Source organism: Chamaea fasciata, unplaced genomic scaffold (assembly GCF_029207755.1).
Source record: "Chamaea fasciata isolate MVZ Bird 193981 ecotype frontalis unplaced genomic scaffold, bChaFas1.0.hap1 SCAF_36, whole genome shotgun sequence".
Taxonomy (NCBI): domain Eukaryota; kingdom Metazoa; phylum Chordata; class Aves; order Passeriformes; family Sylviidae; genus Chamaea; species Chamaea fasciata.
Window position 1 is genome coordinate 1,544,320 of NW_027094121.1, and position 18,108 is coordinate 1,562,427.

Here is an 18,108-nt window from a genome sequence, read left to right on the forward strand (position 1 = left end):
AACAGGGACCGGGATCGGACCCGGAATCGCTCCGGGATCGGCTCCAGGGTCGCTCCGGGACCGCCGCGTTCGCTCCGGGGAGTTTTGGCCGCGCCCCCGGGCGGGACTGGGAGGGACGGGGAGGTTGCCCTGGGCCGGGCGGGACCGCCTCGGTTCGCATCGTTCCGAGGCGGCCACCCCGGTCCAGATGATCCCAGTCTCTATGGTTCTGATCCAGATGGTCCAGCCTGTGAAATCCCAGTCCATGTGATCAAGAACTCTCCAAGTTTGATTTACTATCAAACCACATCCCACCCACCCAGCCCCACACAATCCCGATCCCAACATCCGCCCACAAAAATATCCCCAAACCAACTGTTCCATTTAGAGTTGTAACCCGTTCATTCTTATCCCATCCCCACTCACGTGGACCACCATGATACCCTGAGGTTGCCAGGTTCAGGTGACGACTTCTGGGATGTGATTCTTGAGTACTGGTATATCTAACAGTGGCTTCAGACCACGGCCACTCAGCTGCCTCCTGGCCATGGGAGTGTGGCAGGATACAGAGAAGTATTAATAATATTAACATGGTTATTTTGTTTTCATGTCACTTGAAGTGTCCCCTCAGAGTTCTCCTGCAATAGCAAAACACAGAAAAATCTGCCACCTAAGGGCAGAACATTAAAACGATGGAATTATCCAGCAGGTATTTATCCGATGTTCTTTTCCTAAGGCATCAGATACTATCCACGCAACTTTATTCAGAGAAGTTTTCAACACAAGTGGTACTTCTCCCACCGTAGGGAGGTCTACCAAAACAGGGTGTCCCGGGTAATGAACTGGATTTTCGGGATCATTTGGTCCTCTTTGTGAGGAGATTAAGCTCAGAGGATTTGGGCAAAAAGCAGTAATTTTGGGGCACCCATTTACCCCCCATCTTTCATTTTCACTTTGCACAGCTTTATGCAACCGGCCATCCCAGCCTCCCTCTTGTGGTTTCAGAAGTCGTTTTAAAAGACCGTTAGTCCTTTCTACAATTCCGTTAGCTTGAGGGTAATAGGGAGTGTGAAAAGTCCATTTTATCCCTTCACCTTTTGCCCATTCCTGTACTACTTTAGCAGTAAAGTGTGACCCATTATCAGATTGAATTTCCTGTGGTTTTGGGAAAGTCCCGAACCATATCTGCAATGCTTTAACAGTGTTTTCCCCTGTAGCCCTTTTAAATGCCTCGGCTTGAACTAATCCAGATGTAATCTCAACCCCCACTAACACAAAATGTTTACCTCCTGATTGCTTAAAGGGACCCATGTAATCTACCTGCCATGCATCCCATAAGCCTTTACCTGTCCTCAAGTGTAGTGGGTCATCCTCTAAAGGATGTCTTTCTAGCCGTTTGCGACGCTGCTCACGGGCTGAAATGCAGGTGTTACACATTTCTCTGGTAACGGGCCAAGCCCGGGCATGAGCTTCCTTGTATAAATCTTTTGTACCTGTGTGTTGTCGTTTTACATGCAGCCATTCTAATAAGTGCTCCCAATCTTCAGTGATTTCATCCTTTTTCAGAGGACTTAATTTTGCTAATTCATCAACTCTGTTATTCCATTCTCCTGCTGTATTATCATCTGTCTGGTGAGAGGCTACCCACCCTACAGCAAAATTCCCTTGACTTGCAATTTGTAAAATTTCTTGCCACTTTTCTTTCTGCCACACTGGAATTCTGTTAACTTCCCAATCATTCTGTTGCCAGAAAGGCAGCCATTCAGTGCAGCCCTTATATACAGCATAGGAGTCAGTGTAAATACAGACAAGAGAGGTGTTTTGTGCCTCCCTCTGGAAAACACTCCAAACAGCTCTAAGTTCCCCACTTTGGGCACTGCCTTCCCCTTCTGTAATGATCCGCTCTCCAGAAGAAGTGTGCAAAGCTACAGCTCTGTATTTCCACACTTTTCCTTCACGCTTAGCTGAGGCCTCAGTAAACCATGAATGTGCTGTTTGCTCAGGGGAGAAGGGAGGGGCTATTTTAAGAACTGAGGCAGGTTTGTCTTGGCTGCTATTCAGATTCTCTGTGTCTTGTATTGGTAAATTTTTCACAGCGCCTTCAGTAATTGAAAAGATGTTATTAGAATGCTCTATTTGTGCATACCATTTCCTTACTGAGGCTCGTTGTGCTACCCCTTCAGGAGGTGGAGTCCCTGTGATCACTATTTTAATGACTTTAAAGGGACCTCTCAACACAACTGGTTGTTTTCTTGTGATTTTTTCTACTTCTTTGAGAGCTTGGGTAACAACAAATAAACCTTTCTCCCAAGTTGTATATCTTTTTTCAGCATCTTTCGAGCCACGGGAGTAGAAGCTAACAGGTCTGATTGGGCCTTCAGGACCCCTTTGCCATATATGTACTGACAATCCTGAGGCAGCAAATCCCCATTCTACCTGAAAAGGATCTGCTGGGTGGATAGGGCCTAGGGCCTGATGAGCTGTGGCTTCAAAAATCAACAATTGTAATGCTTCTTCCTGAGAAGGGCTCCAGTCCCATTTTACTCCCTTTCTCAACAAATCATCAAGAGGTCTGGCAATAATTGAAAAATCTGGAATGTGTTTTCTCCAAAATACCAACAGTCCTAGAGCTTGTTGGAGTTCTTTTCTAGATTCGGGCATCTTGATTTGATCTAAAGAAGTTAGGGTGTCTGGTGGGATGCATGTCATACCTCCTTTCCACCAGATGCCTCAAAATTTTACTTCTTGAGAAGGTTTTTGTATTTTTTCTGAGGGGATCTGCAAACCAAGGCTTTCTAAGTGGGAAATTATTTTCTGTTGAACATCCTCCACTACTTCTTTTTCTTCCCCTCCCACTAAAATATCATCTATGGTTTGGTAAACAGCTACAGTGCCAGGTTTAGATAGTTCTTCTAATTCTTGGGCTAAAGCATGGTGGGCTAAAGTGGGGGAGTGTCGCTACCCTTGGGGTAGACGTGTGAAGGTATATTGCTGTCCCTCCCATGTAAAGGCAAAACGGTCCCTATCTTCTTGTTGTATGGGTATCATGAAAAACATGTCTTTAACATCTATTGTTGCCATAATAGAGTGAGCTTTCTCCTGAATTGATATTATTAATTCAGCTGCATTTGGGACCGCTGCTGTAAGAGGGTCTGTGTTGGCATTAAGCCGTCTGTAATCAACTGTCAGTCTCCACTTTCCATTGGGTTTTTTAACTGGCCAGATTGGTGAGTTAAAAGCGCTGTGAGTGTTAACAATTACTCCTTGATCTTTCAATTCCTGAATGACTGGCTTGACGCCATCTTTAGCACCAGAGGGTAAAGGATATTGTTTCACAGAAGTGATTTTGCTGAACGGTAGGGAAGGAGCTGTTTGTAGCAGCCTGATGTTAAGGCTGGGAGCTCCGAAAGACCAGAGAAAGCCTTCTGAGTCTTCCCATTGTCTCCCAGCAAGTATATCCATCTCTAACAAACTGTCAGGAATGTTTCCAATGACCATTTAGACAGCTATTGGGTTGTCTTCTCCGGGCAGTGTGCGTTTTACTAGAGCCATACTCATAGACTCTGTAGTTCCCAGGGCATTTAAAACACAACATCGTTTTTTGCTGGGAACAAGCCCACACTTTTGGGCGTGTGTGATTTTCAATGCACTGATTTGGGCCCCTGTGTCCACAACAAAAGCTATTAATATTTGTTTGGGGCCAACTATTGCTGTAATCAATATGTCCCCTGTTCTCGGGTCCTTTGTGAGCTTCCTCAAAAACATCCAGTCTCCGTTTCTTCGCTCACTATCAAGAAACGGAGTTTCTAGTTTAAAGGAGGTTGGTGTGTTTCACTTCCCTGAAGCAGGGAGAGAGCATGCTGTGTCTCATTGCTTAAAACCTGTGTTGGGGAATGTTGTGGCTACTTGCCCAAGGCTTGTGGAAGAGGAGGTGCACTGGGTTGTTGGTTGGATGATTCCAACACAATAGGTTTGGGACAGGGCCAATTGGAAATTATTTTAGCCAATTTATCATACAGCAATTTATCCATTACTTCTCGTGGAACTCCCCTTTTCAGCCCTAGCAACCACAGCTGCTGCCGGCTGGAAATTTGTTTTCCCTTTTCTGGTTTTTCATTAGGAGAAGCAATGTGCCTGACTCCTCTGGGTTTTTCTGGTTTGTCCTCTGAGTACTTCACTGGTCCATATTTTCTACTGTAACTTATTAACTCCTCTGCTACCTCCCTCCATGTCTAAAGTTTATGACTGCTGTTAGATTGTGTGCTAGGAGTTGTGAAAGGTGAGGAGTCAGTGGAACCAGTTTGATCTCTTGTATGGCCAAGAAATCTTTCCAGTCTATCTACCGGAGCGATAGATGCTATTGTTTTTTGAAGAAGAATTGCTGTTGGTTTAAGAGACTCTGGCAGACCTCGAATTAAAGGGGTCATAATCTCAGGTTTGACAGGCTGTTGCATTGGTGACTCACAGCCAGAGATTAATTTTCTTTCCTGTATCATTTGCAAGCATGCAGCTTTGTGTATGTTTTCTAGGAGTTGGTCTGAGGTGCCGACTATTGCCAGAGGGTCGCCCCTCTCAAGGGGGTTTAACCCCCCTGCCCAGTGAGCTGCACGCTGTCAGGGACCATGGAGCATGTGTGTTTCCTGTTGTTAAGAAAACTCCATGTCCCCAGTAGCCACTTGCTTCTTGTTCACTTCATTTAATTTGGTCGCCCCCTGTGAGGGAAACTCTGAAAACATACTCCGTCTCTGATTCACTAGGGAGGCGGGAGTATTCTTTCTTTAATTTAGCTAATGCAGTGGCTGTGTATGGTATTTCTTTGGTGGTTATGTGGGGATCATGATCCTCTTCATTTATATAATTATATTCTGTTTTAATGAGAGGTCTCAAGTTGGAGCAACAGTGTTCTTCACAGTTTTGCATGTGTACTAATTCTTTCTGAGGGTATATTTGTTTAATGTTGTATGTCTCCTTTCCTTCTATTTCTGTGGGTAAATCTGCAGATTTTAAATTTTTGCTTCGCTCTTCTGCAAGGGAAATCTGCAGCAAATAAATCTGATTTCTTTCCTGTTCTGATTGTTTTTGCAAAGCTTCTACCAAATTCTGCAGGGCTTCTATGACTGCTTTTTCTTCACTTACCCGCTCAAAACGGGTTTCTATGGCTGCCGAAAGACAGGCCCCCAAAACTGAGCAAAGAATGGTTTTATTTCTGCCCAGTTTGTATCTAGCATCATGTTGCAAAGAATATATTCTATCTACAATGTTTTCAAAGTTAAACCAATTATTCTGTGCCCACCTTTCTCCGTCTGGAGAAGGTCTAGCACTATGTTTTGCTAGCAAAGCATAAAATGCACTCTTATCTTTTTCACTCATTTTGTGCAGGGACCAAAACCACTCTCAGGGAGGTACGCTTCAAGTTACACCAAAGGCACAGCTAAAACTGTGTTTCCCTTCGCTTCCCTGGAATGGGCGAGGAGACCAAAACTGCCTGGGAGGTTCACCTTAGTTCCAAAGAGTTGTCTCCTCAACTACACCAAGCAGCCCAAAACACAAAAAAAAACCCCAAAACCCCAAAAAAACCAACCCCAAAAAAACTAACTACTGTCCCATCTTTTGCACAATGAGATCCTTTTGTGAAATCCTGATGACAGGGAGTGCTATACACCTGGGTGTATACAGTTTGCGGGAATTTTCCCTTGCCCCCCTTGCTTTCTAACAGCGCTCACTGAAGTGGCGTGCTAGGTGCGGCTGAGACGAGGGTCCTTCCCCTGTTACAAGCTATACAAAACCCGCAACCCCTCTGTCCATCAAGATCCTGTCCGTGACGCCAATTTCATGTCAGGGTCCGCAAATATATGCAGGGAACCTGATGGTTCGTTTTAGGGATCTCAGAGCGCAAAAGACACAGCAGGGAACAACTCAGTTTACTCCATCAAAAATGCACCTTTATTTAGTGCCAACAAATGCCATAGTGGGGAGAGAAATAAAAAATAGTAGGAAAGAGAGAGAAAGAGGGGACGGGGATTATAGCTACGAACGTGGAGGGTCGAGTCTTCGACGCCTAACGATGCCTATAGACGCGATCTTCTCCAGTGGGGTGATCACAAAAGTGAGCGGGGGTCTCCAGAGGTTCTATAGGTTGGTCAAGGCGGGAAGCAAAGCAAGGGGCACAGAGCCAAAGCGGGAACCAGCTGTGTAAAGGCTGAGTGCTCAGGAACAAGCTGCAAACCGTACCTCCAGTACGGACAGCCCAGTTTGGACAGGCAGCCTTGGCTCAGTCCACTGTGACCAGTTCCATTGTTCTTGCACTCCGTTCTCATGGAGATGCATACCAGTCCTCCGAGACTTGGCAAGCGTTCCACCTCAGCCAGGCCAGGGGCTGCTTTCAGAGTCTGGGGTCTCAGTCCTCAATCATTGGAGACAGTCGTGAGGCATATCACATCCTTGGACAGACTCTGACAGCTTCCTGTCATGGGCAGAGTGGGAGCTCCAGGCAAAAGCTTCATTTCTTCATTGGAGAAACTCCTGCTGAGTCATGAGGTGGAGAAATGACACCCAACAGACACCATGGATCCTCAAACCCCTCCAGGATGCCTGACTTTTCAAATTCCATCTAAGAGAGGAGACTGGGAGTGGCTGGATCCAATCCTAGTCCCAGACTTTGTCAAAGGTTTACATGTAAAAGACTGGACAGGTGGAATTGAACTGCAATGCAATTTGTCCCCCAGGATTACCGATTCAATACCAGATATATTTCCATAAATACAGCTATGATTGATTCTGATCAGGATTAGACAGAAAGATTTATTTACACAACAGAGCAAATAGAAAAAAGAGAGTTATTTACTCCACAGTATAGGAACTGTAACAATTATATAGAATATAGTGCTCTAGGAAGCAATTTTGAAGCAAACAGGGCCTTGTTGGACTTGTTTGAGCCCGTTCCAGGCAGAGCCTCCTGCTCCATGAGGAACTGCCTTTCCTGTGTCATGACCAGGGCAGGTCCCGCTGCAGGAAAAGCCCCAGGCCAGCCCCAACACAGTGAAGGGCTCGGGCACAAGTGCAGAGTGCTGTGCTGGGAGCTGTGCCAGGGAGAGCCTGAGGCACCAAAGGCACCTTGGCAGCAGCAGCTGCTTCCAGGCCATGGCCAGAAGCCTCCCCTGGCAGCCCGGCCTGCTGGCCCCCACTGCACAGCTGCTGCTTCAGGGCTCATTTCTGCCTGGGCTCTGCCCCAGCCCGCAGAGTGACACCTCAGCCCTGACTCTGGCACAGCCGCTGTGCCTGAGCCCTGCAAAGCCTCAAGGTCGCCTGTGCCTCCCTGGCTCTGGCAGCCCCTGGGGCAGGGGGGGAAAGGCCAGAGAAGGGGCTGGCTTTGGCTGCTGGATGTGGGCTCCAGCAGAGACAAGGAGGAGTCAAGGGAGTGGATGGAGTCCAGCCAGCAGCCCCTTCTCCCCATGCAATCCTGGAATGGTTGGGATGGGAAGAGCTCTGCAGTGCTCATCTCATCCAAACGCCTGCGATGAGCAGGGACATCTTTCACCAGATCAGGTTGTTCAGAGCCCTGTCCCAGCTGGACCTGAATGTTTCCAGGGAGGGGGCACTGACCAGCTCTCTGGGAAAGCCTGTCCTGGTGGATCACCAGCCCCATGCTCAGAAATTTCTTCCTTATCTCTCCGCATCTGAACCTCCCTTCCTTCAGTTTAAAACCAGCACCCTTTGTCCTGTTGGGACAGGCCCTCCTAAAACCTTTGTCCACCATTGCATTCCCAATGAGCCAGGTTTACGTGGCAATTGCCAGGACAGGTGACCCAGGTGTGGTCTCCCAGGGAGGGTTGCCATGGAACCAGTGCCCAGCACTGCCCCTTTCTGCCTGGCTGAGCTGCCTTTGGCCCTGGCAGCGGCGTTTGCTGCTGGTTCCGCGGCGCCTGAGCAGCCAGCGCGGCACAGGGCAGGTGGCCGTGGCACAGCCCCCAGCAAGGGATCCCCTCTGGCTCTGGCCACTGACACCAGCCCTGGGCAAGGGGCCCAGGCACTGGGCTCAGGCCAGTGTCCATGGCCACAGCCCCTTGCCATGGCCCCGGGCAGCTTGGGATGATGATCCAGCCTCCCTCCTGGCCCAGGCCTGGGCTGCAGCGCCCTTCCCCACAGCCTGTGTGCACAGAAGCACTTCCAGGGCTCTCTGCATTTCCCTTGCCCTCACTCTTGCCTCACTCACACACCTCCCAACAACCCACCTGGAGCTTTGACTTGCAAGGAGTTCAAAGCTTGTCTGTCCTTGAGGAGTTGGTCTAATTCTGCCTCCAGCCGACTCTAAATTTTTGTTTATTGTACATCTTCGTTGGTGTCTAAAACATTCCTTGCATGGTTCTGCCTTGGGGAAGGGGAACCTCCTTGGTGACACCTTGGGCTTGCCACAAATTGAGGAGATTGTTTGGAACTTACGAGGTTTTGATTGCTAAAAAAGGAAGAAAACCTCTCTTTGTCTGAGTGAACCCAGTTCTCTGAGCAAAGCAGGTCCCAGGTAAGTGAGGAGAGGCAGGATGGGGTTAGGGAATGTGGAGCATGGTTGTCCAAACTGGATCAGAGCTCAAGGCACAGCTCCTCTGACCAGGCCAGACTTCCTTAGGAGAGACCCTGGATCAGTATCAGTCACTTGAATGCTGCAATGACCTCTGCTCTCAAGAGAAAAATACCCCCTTTGAAGAGTGTTGATTCCTTCGACGCTCTTTGAAATATTTCTCCATAACTCTAGGAAAAAAGACTTCCTAAGGAACTGCACCAGGCCAGAAGGAAATCAAGGCACAGCTGTGGTTTGTCAGGACTTGCTTTCTCCTAATGAGCCCAGTGATGCATTTGGTGCTGAGCCCTGGAACCTCAGGGCCTGAGAAGAGATTGCACAAACCTTTCCAGGAGTCAAAGTCAGAGGAAAAACCCAAAGTGTCTGGAAGCATTAAAGGGTCACCCTGAGGTCCATCCCCAGCACAGGTTCCTCATGGAGTCCTTGGAGGAGAGAATTGGAGGCCAGGATTGCACCAAAACCTCTCAGAGACTCAGTGGCAAAAAGAAGTGCTTAAATGTCCCCGATTACCTTGAAGCGTGAATGAGCTCCACCGAGTGTTGTTACTGAGTAAAAATCTCAAGGGACTGATTAGAGCAAATAATTGGAGGCCACGAGTGCACAAACCTCTCAGACTCAGTGTCAAAAAAAAGTCCTTGTATAAACCTTGAGTAGCCGGAATTACTGATGAGCCCCACTGAGTGCTTTTACTGATTGAGAATCTCAAAGGACTTGTTACAGTAGATAATTTGGGCAACAGTGGCACAAACCTTTCACAAAGTCAGTTTTAAAAGGGAAGCATCAAGTACCTTTAAAAACCTGAAGTGCTTTGAAGCATTAATGAGTGCACTGAGTGTCATTACTGACAAAGCCTCTCAAGGGACTAATTAAAGCAGATAACTGGAGGCCGTGATTGCACAAACCTCTCTGAGACTCCAAGGCAAAAGCAAAGCCCTAAGTCCTTTGAAAAGCCTGCAGTCCCTGGGAGCATTAAGGAGCCCCCAGGGCCATTCCTGACCAAGGCTCCCCAGGGACTCCTTCCAGCACATCCTTGAGGCCACTGGGATGGGAGGGGGATGCTGAGGGCAGGACAAGGGGCTGACAGTGCCCAGCCTTGCCGGGGCTGTGCCAGGAGGCCCCAGGGCCTCAGGACAAGGTGACTCCTCACGGCCCTTGGTGGCACAGAGGCTGCTGTGGCCCAGGGCACCAAGACTTGGCTCCTCTTTGTCCCCACGTGTCATCACTGCCTGCACTTCTCTGCTCTGCCTGGGGCCTGGGGACACTTTCTCTGTCGTGTCCCTCAGCGGGACCCAGTAAAACTTCAAGAAACTTTGGAGCTGGATTCTGACTTTGAATTCTTGAGAGGTTTCTCCAGCTCCCTCTCAGGGACTGATGTTCAGGGCCCCAGCACGAGCCTGGAGAGGGTCACTCAAGCCCTTGTGCCGTGTCTGTGCTGCTGAGCTGGGCCGGGCTCCTGGCACAGAGGCAGCTCCTGGCAAGGGCAGCGCTGCAGAGAGACAGCTCTGCCCAGGAGCAGCTCCTGTGCCCAGCCCAGCAGGGCTGGGGCACTGCCTGCAGCCACCCCGGGCACAGCACACAGGCACAGAGGGCTTCAACTCAGCCTGGGCTGGCAGCACAGAGCAGAGCTCACTGAGGGCTCACTGGGGGAGAAATCCTCGCAGCGTTAGGAAGAGTCACTCCCAGGCTGGGGGAAGAGAAGCTGCAGCTCCTGCAGGGATCTCCTGAAGCTGGCACATCCCACAGCTTTAAGGCCCTTCCAGGAGGACTCTCAGCATGGCTGCAGAGCAGTCATGTGGCCCTAGGGCAGGGCTGGGTGTCCCTGCTGCAGCACCCGAGGCACAGCACAGGGCAGCTCCCTGTTGCCGGGCTCTGCTGCAGGGCTGAGCAGCCGGGGCTGCAGCCAGGGGTGCCCAGGGCTGTCGTGCAGAGCAGGGTCCTGCAGCCCAGGGCGCTGCGCTGGGCCAGGGACCCTGCTGCCTGCCAGGGACAGCTCTCAGCTGGCCCGGGGAGCTGCTGCCAGCGCTGGGGAGAAGCTGTGGGGGGAAGGAGCCACCCTGAGCAGGGCAGGTGCTGCTGCTGAGAGGGGCTGTGTGGGGCAGGGCTGCTCCCAGCTCCAGACCAGCCTGGGCACAGCTCCGGAGGACACTTGCCAAAGGAAGCTAAGCCTGGTATTGCTGCAAAGACCAGGAGCTTTCCTGAGAGTGTTTTCAATTTCCTGCTTGGAGAAGGATGGGAAAGTTGGGGTGATGACAAAAACATTTTTGCTTTTTATGCATTTTTCATTTATTCGTAGCTCTGTTGACTACTATTATGTAGTTATAAAACTATCATCTTTAATCAACTCTATTCAACTACTATGACTCTATTCAACTACTTTTATATACTTGTATTACTATAATCTTTAATTAACTCTACAACATTTCCTACCCTTTGTCTTAGATTTTAGAACAATAAGCTTCAAAATATATTCCTGAAATACTGCCCAGTCTTATTGTCAGGAAGTGGACCTACAAGATGAACATTTTGTTTTTAAACCAGAGTGTGAGCAGTCAGAAAAAAAAGTGGCACAAAGAAGCCCTTGGACCTACTCCAATGGGTTGACCCAGGGGTTTGTAGCTGTGGATACTGAATTTCCTATTCGATGTTTCTGTTAAATATCCTAATTAATCAACCTCTAATCAATTGTTGAAATCAGGGGCTGGGTGTTCCTCATTCCCACTGAGACACCTGGAAGTTTCCACTAAAGGTCTGGTTTTTACTTTACTGTTGTAACGCTGTTGCAAGGGGTTTTTTTCTCTTCTGATTATAGGCAAAAGAGGATGAGTGAAGCAGAACAGGAATTGTAATCACAGAACCACAGAACATTCTGAGTTGAAAGGGACACCTAGGATCATCAGAGTCATGTTTAATCATTTACAGAGACTCCTGATTTGTAACTTTGGGTGGTCAGTCTCTCTGCTGCGAGCCTCCTAAAGGGCCTTCAGCCACTCCTCAGCCCTCAGCAGCAGCAGCAGCATCCCCTTTGCAGGGCCCAGCAGGGCTCTCCTGAGCTGCCCTTGCCCAGCTGCAGACAGACCCTGCCCCAGGCCGGGCCCTGCAGACAGGCAGGTTTCTGTAGGGCTGGGCCCAGGGCGCAGAGGGTGGCATGGGCTCTGTGAGCACTGGCAGGGACAAGGCTCCTCTCAGGAGGGAAATGTCCAGGCCCAGGGAGAGGCTCAGGGAAGGAGAGGGGGCTGAACAGAGCAGTGCTGGGGGCAGGAGGGCACTGTGGGTGTGTGGGAGGTGCTGTGCACAGCTGGGCACGGGAACACTGTCCTGAGTGCCTGGCTGTGTCTGCCCTGCCCTCCCAGGCACAGCCCCACAACATCTTCTCTTGGTTCTGCCCTCCCCTGATACTGTCACTGTCATCTGGTGCTCTCAGGGAGGCTCTGGCATTTGCAGCAGCTGAGCCAGGCACTGCCCTTGGGATTCTTGCCAGGCAGCTGTGTCCATGGGAATGGGGTGTCCGAGCTTCCCTGTGACCTGTGTGGCTGTGGGCAAAGCAGTCCATGGGAAAGGGGAATGAGCTGAGCCCCCTCCCTGAGACCCCATCATGGGCACACCCGGGGATCTCCTTGCTGCGTCCTTCCAAGCTCTGAGCTGCCCTCCTGCCTGCAGATCTGTGCCAGAGCCTCTGGCAGTTCCCTGAATGTGCCACGGGGAAGTGCAGAGATGCCGCAGCTGAGGAAATGCTGTTGGGTTTGCCAAGGGAGCTGTGAGTGTCCTTGGCAGAAGGGGGTGCTGAGGACCTTGCCCAGAGACCTTTGGAGAGGGTGAGACATTCAGGGATCCCTCTGCTCTGGGCAAGGTCTGGTGCAGCAGAAATGCTGGGGATTTCTGACCTCAGAGAACCAGGAATGATGTGTGGGCAGGAAAATAATGCCTATAATTCCTTCCTGTTCTCCATGCCCTTTAGAAGTGGGAGTGAAGATGGCAACAAGCCTTTCTGCATTAGGAGTGATTCCACTGACAAATCCTGAATATCCAGGCTTGTCCCTCTGCCACATGGCCAAAAACCCAGGGCAGCGGGGCAGGGATGGCTCCTGGAGAGCCCCCATGCACAGGCCTGGCTGCTCCTGGCACACTCAGACAGCACAACTGGAGCTCAGGCAGGGACCTGGGTGAAGGTTTTCCCAGAGCAGGAACAAGGGTGGGTGAATCACAGTGGGACAGTCCACAGGGAATGACCCATGCTTGGCTCAAAGCAGCCTGTCCTGACTTGTCACTGTCCTTTATCCGTGAACATGTCCCCATGTGCAGCCACAGCAAATGTCCAACAGCAGCTCCATCAGCCGCTTCCCTCCTGCTGGCATTGGCAGACACGCGGCAGCTGCAGCTCCTGCACTTCTGCCTCTTCCTGGGCATCTCCCTGGCTGCCCTCCTGGGCAACGGCCTCGTCATCAGCGCCATAGCTTGCGACCACCACCTGCACAGCCCCATGTTCTTCTTCCTGCTCAACCTGGCCCTCAGCGGCCTGCACCACTGTCCCCAAAGCCATGCACAATTCCCTCTGGGACACCAGGACCATCTCCTACACGGGAGGTGCTGCACGGCTCTTTTTCTTTCTGTTCTTCATGTCAGCAGAGTATTTGCTCCTGACCATCATGTGCTATGACCGCTCTGTGTCCATCTGCAGACCCCTGCACTACGGGACCCTCCTGGGCAGCAGAGCTTGTGCCCACATGGCAGCATCTGCCTGGGCCAGTGCCTTTCTCAATGCTCTCATGCACGCGGCCAATATATTTTCCCTGCCCCTGTGCCATGGCAATGCGCTGGGCCAGTTCTTCCACGAGGTTCACCAGATCCTCAAGCTCTCCTAGTCCAACTACTGCTTCAGGGAGTTTGGGTTCATTGGTTTTTCCATCTCTTTAGGATTACGTTGTTTTGTGTTCATTGTTTTCTCCTATGTGCAGATCATCAGGGCTGTGCTGAGGATCCCCTCTGAGCAGGGACGGCACAAAGCCTTCTCCACCTGCCTCCCTCACCTGGCTGTGCTCTCCCTATTCCTCAGCACTGCCAGGTTTGCCTATATGAAGCCCCCCCAATCTCCTCCCCATCCCCGGATCTGGCCCTGTCAGTTCTGTTCTAGCTGGTGCCTCCAGCCGTGAACCCCCTCATCTACAGCCTGAGGAAGCAGGAGCTCGAGGCTGCAGTGTGGAAGACTGATGGCTGGATGGTTTCACAAACATTAAACTGCTGGCCAGTTTCTCAAAATCACTTGTCATAAAAGTCATTTTTGATACCTCTTGTTGCTTTACTTTGGAGGTTCTTTTCCTTTGTTTTACTTTTATAATATTGTCCACAAAGCAGTGTCACTGTTTGTGCCATTTCTCATTTTGTTTCTCTCCACCTTCCCTGTGGCCACAGACTGTGTCAATGAGGGGCTGCACTCCTGGTGGCTTTAAAGGAACACATGCTCCATGCTCCCTGACACAGTGTGCAGCTCACTGGGCAGGGGGGTTAAACCCCCTAGAGACGGGCGACCCTCTGGCAATAGTCGGCACCTCGGACCAACTCCTAGAAAACATACACAAAGCTGCATGCTTGCAAATGATACAGGAAAGAAAATTAATCTCTGGCTGTGAGTCGCCAATGCAACAGCCTGTCAAACCTGAGATTATGACCCCCCTCATTCGAGGTTTGCCAGAGTCTCTTAAACCAACAGCAATTTTTCTTCCAAAAACAATAGCATCTATCGCTTCAGTAGATAGACTTGAAAGATTTCTCGGACACACAAGAGATCAAACTGGTTCCACTGACTCCACTGACTCCTCACCTTTTACAACTCCTAGCACACAATCTAACAGCAGTTATAAACTTTGGACATGGAGTGAGGTAGCAGAGGAGTTAGTAAATTACAGTAGAAAATATGGACCAGTGAAGTACCCAGAGGACAAACCAGAAAAACCCAGAGGAGTCAGGCACATTGCCTCTCCTAATGAAAAATCAGAAAAGGGAAAACAAATTTCCAACCAGCAGCAACTGTGGTTGCTAGGGCTGAAAAGGGGAGTGCCACCAGAAGCAATGGATAACTTGCCTTATGATAAATTGGCTAAAATAATTTCTAATTGGCCCTGTCCCAAACCTATTGTGTTGGAATCATCCGAGTGATAACCCAGTGCACCTCCTCTTCCACAAACCTTGGGCAACAAGCCACAGCACTCCCTAGCAAAAGTTTTAAACAATAAGACACAGCAAGTGGGGGGCGTTCAACAGAAAATAATTTCCCACTTAGAAAGCCTTGGTTTGCAGATCCCCTCAGAGAAAAGACAAAAACCTTCTCAAGAAGTAAAATGTTTGGGTATCTGGTGGAAAGGAGGTATGACATGCAGCCCACCTGGCACCCTAACCTCCTTAGATCAAATTAAAGTGCCTGAGTCCAGGAAAGATTTACAGCATGCCTTGGGATTATTAGTGTTTTGGAGAAAACCCATTCCAGATTTTTCTATAATTGCCAGACCTCTTAATAACTTCCTGAGAAAAGGGGTAAAATGGGAACGGACTGCTTCTCAAGAAGAAGCAATGCAATTACTGATTTTTGAAGCAACTGCTCACCAAGCCCTTGGCCCTATTCATCCTATAGATCCTTTCCAGGGGGAATGGGGATTTGCTTCCTCAGGGTTGTCAGTACACATATGGCAGTGGGGTCCTGGTGGTCCAACATGGCCTGTTGGTTTTTATTCCCGTGGTTTCAGAGATGCTGAAAAGAGGTATATTGCCTGGGAAAAAGGCTTGTTTGTGGTTAGCCTAGCTCTCATACAAGTAGAGAAGATTGTACAACAACAACCAGTTGTTTGGAGAGAGCATTTCCAAGTTTTTAAGTCAGTCACTACTGGGACTCCCCCACCTGACGGAGTGGCCCAGATGGCCTCAGTAAGAAAGTGGCATGCTCAGATTGAACATTATTGTAACATCTTCTCAATAACTGAAGGAGCTGTGAAAAAACCGGCAGTACAAGAAGCAGAAAACTTGGGTAGCATCCAAGACAAACCTGCCTCAGTCATTACCCCTCCCTTTCCCCCCAAACAGTCAGCAAGTCCTTGCTTTACTGATGCTTTTCCTTTTGGCCCAACAGCTCCAAGCATAGTCCCCTCACTACAGGGACCAAGTGATTCCAAGAATCCAGCACATGGACACTTGTGCTGACATGACCCAGAATCCACAAGGATTCTGGGGGAGAACTGGCAAGCAACAAGTTCCCACAGCCACGACAGTGATGGAAGCCCTTGCTGTGAAGTTCCCTGGAGGAACTCCCAGGGGAGTTGCTGCTATAAGAACTAGTACCAGAAGGCACAAATGTAGTAACACTAGGAGATGGCCTCTAGGACCCACAGGCAATAGCTTAGGAAAAGATCAACTATATATTTGATATATTCTGTTGATTATAGCATATAAAAATATATAATATGCAGCATTATATGTTATAAATTACATGTATGATACATATAAATACGTACCGTTGAGTGCAATTTCATAAATATTTTCATTTCATATAGATTTGATATATTCTTCCCACTTGGGGGAGTGAAGATGTACTGCTGTTGAGAACCTTCTGCCCACACAGCAGTCAGGCCACAGGGCTGTGCATGCACACCCACCCACCGTCCTTGTTCTTCTCGGCATCTTGGGGCTGCTGTTGGCACAGAACTGGGATGAATTGAACTCGACACACCTGTCCATGTCCAGCCTGTCATCAACGCTGATGTGGCAGGGCACAACACACAGCTCTCAAATCACTCACATTATCATACATGCTTTCATTCCTGCTGGGGAATGAGGAACTTAGAAACACCAAAGACACAGAAAAGAGGTGGAAAAAGCTGGGATCTTTGGTACACTGCTGGTACCCTCATGGAGGAACATTTGTTGGGTTTTTTAAGGTGATAACTTTCCAAAACCTAGCAAAGCTGCTCAGCATCGGTCACCCAGTTGTGAATGGTTTTCTTGGCTTGGCAAAACTGCAGTGTTAACTGCGGACTCCGTCCTTGGTTCAAACCACCTGCCCTGACCTGCAGACAAAAGCACCAGCACCAGCAGAAGCTACATCAGCCACTTTTCTCAAAAAGCTCTCTTCAATATGCCAGAGGAAAGGAAAACATGTCAGACAGTGTGGATTAATGACAAGACTCTGAGCAACAGTTAAAAAGCAAAGGGCCGCAGCATTCTGGGACACCCCTCGTGCTCCAAGGCAGCCAGGCCGCCCTGGCTGCCCGGGACCCTGCGCTCCACAGGCTCTGCAGAGCTGCACAGCGGGGAGGCAGCCTCGGGCACCTCAGGCCCTGGGCACCAGTGGCCTTCTTGGTCTGGACGGCTGCCTCTGGGCAAATGCAGCCTGCTGGCCCTCTGCTCTTGGCCCTAGCCTGGCCTTGCAGGGCTAATCCTGCTCCCTCTCTGAAACGTGCTCAAGAGGGACTCATTTGTTTCCAGCTTTCCAGGGCATTGATTTGCACCACAAAATACTGAAGGACTAAGGCCTGAACAACAGGCCCTGAGCTAAATCTGCCCTCTGGATGACCCTTCCAACCAAACTTTCAATGGATCTGCTCCTTAACCAAGTGTTACTATCATTAGGATCTATGCATTCATTCATTGGTGAAACACGTCTTTACCTTTCAGCATGAAGAAACCAGACAAGGCCACATCTGGCCTTGCTTCCTCCTTGAGCCCTGGACAGGCTCAGGGAGAAAACCAAGAGGAGAAGGAAATCAGATCTCCTGCCCCAGAAGGTCTGTCAGATTGCTCGTTCACCACTGTCAAAGCTGGGCTACTCTCACAGTGCAGTCAGAAGCCTGGTGGCCAAGAAAGGGGGAGGCAGTGTAGGATTTCCTAGTTCCTCGCAGTGACTTTCCCGAGCTTTGCTGGGACAGCTTTCCCCACCTGATGAGTGGATCTGGATGAAGGATAAAGTAAAAAGGGTGTCTGCTGATGTATCTTTCTTAACCACTAGAGGCAACCTTTTGTACCAGTGATAAGGTGCATTGCTTACCTTCTTCTTTTCTGATTTGTCTTTGCACTCCTGCATGATAGTAAATGACACTGTTGCTTCAGCTGGTGTCTGTGTCTGTGTCTGTGACTCTCCCTGTTGCAGACAGGTAAAAAATGTTATTAAAGGTCTTATGGAATATGGATGAGGCCATGCTACTTTAGCTAAGCAGCTAGCAATAGCCTGCAAGCTCCCAGTTGAAAACGGTTTAGAGAAAGAGAAGTTTGTTCACACAACAGCCTATTCTTAGGGAGAAAAACAAGTGCATCTGCATAAATATTAGCTCTGTTCCATCAGAACCCACCAAGGAAAAATGGAAACAACCTGAAACTTAGCATATACACACAAATGACCTTCTGACCAATAAATGAGGCAGTAAGGAAACTACCCGCCAACGGTGTGGTGCATGAGGTCCCTGAAAACTGGACAAAAGAAGCAATGTGAATAAAGAATTGGCTTTATCTGCATGAAGGATATGGAGTCTCGGCTGATTCATTACAACATCTCCCCACCACCAAAACAAACACACAGC